The following is a 1,216-nucleotide window of genomic DNA, read 5'->3' as shown; positions in this document are numbered from 1 at the left end:
AAAAAAAAAAAAAAAAAAAATGGATTTGTGCGTTATATGTTGGCCGTGGCACGTTCTGTTACATGAAGGTCCTGGCATTGCTCCGTGTCTGCTCAGACTGATCTAATTCTCTTTGGTGGGTACACAGCATTGCCTTGTGTGACTCTGCCGTCACTTAACCTGTTTCCTGTTCATGGATGTATTGGTTGTGCATCATATTTTTTCTTTTTCATTTGGGTGTAGGGGGTGGAGTCCAGCTCTGTCACCAGGCTGGAGTGCAGTGGCTCAACCTCAGATCTCTGCAACCTGCACTTCCTGAGTTCAAGCGATTCTCCTGCCTCAGCCTCCTGAGTAGCTGGGACTACAGACACATGCCGCTGGGCCTGGCTAATTGTAGTTTTAGTAGAGACAGGGTTTCACTATGTTAGCCAGGATGGACTTGATCTCCTGACCTTGTGATCCACCTGCCTCAGCCTCCCAAAGTGCTGAGATTATAGGTGTGAGTCACTGTGCCTGGCCTTTTTTTTTTTTTTTTTGAGACAGGGCCTCACTCTGTCACCCAGGCTGGAGTGCAGGGACATGATCACAGCCCTCTGTGTCACTGCAGCCTTGACCTGCCATGCTCAAGTGATACCGCCTCGGCATCCTGAGTAGCTGGGATTACAGGCATATGCCACCATGCCTGCTAATTTTCAAGCTTTTGGTAAAGGCAGGGTCTCCCTATGTTTCCCGGGTCTCAAACTCCTGGGCTCAAGCAGTCTTCCCACCTCAGCCTTCCCAAGTGCTGGGAGTACAGGTATGGGCCACCAGGCACCCAGCTAGGTGCATGTCTTTGAACATCACTGCAAATGTCCATTGGCCCTTGGTCCGTCTGAGTTGTCTGTCTACTGGCTTATTTTTTTTAGGTTGACTGACTTGAAAGGGATAGGGAGCCAGAAGAAAGATAATTTGGACGGCCGGGCACGGTAGCTCAAGCCTGTAATCCCAGCACTTTGGGAGGCCGAGGCGGGTGGATCACGAGGTCAAGAGATCGAGACCATCCTGGTCATCATGGTGAAACCTCGTCTCTACTAAAACTACAAAAAATTAGCTGGGCATGGTGGCGCGTGCCTGTAATCCCAGCTACTCAGGATGCTGAGGCAGGAGAATTGCCTGAACCCGGGAGGCGGAGGTTGCGGTGAGCCGAGATTGCGCCATTGCACTCCAGCCTGGGTAACAAGAGCGAAACTCCATCTCA

This window comes from Sapajus apella, unplaced genomic scaffold, assembly GCF_009761245.1.
Source record: "Sapajus apella isolate SASKATOON/1434 unplaced genomic scaffold, GSC_monkey_1.0 scaffold192, whole genome shotgun sequence".
Lineage (NCBI taxonomy): Eukaryota > Metazoa > Chordata > Mammalia > Primates > Cebidae > Sapajus > Sapajus apella.
Note: the sequence above shows the minus strand (reverse complement) of the source record.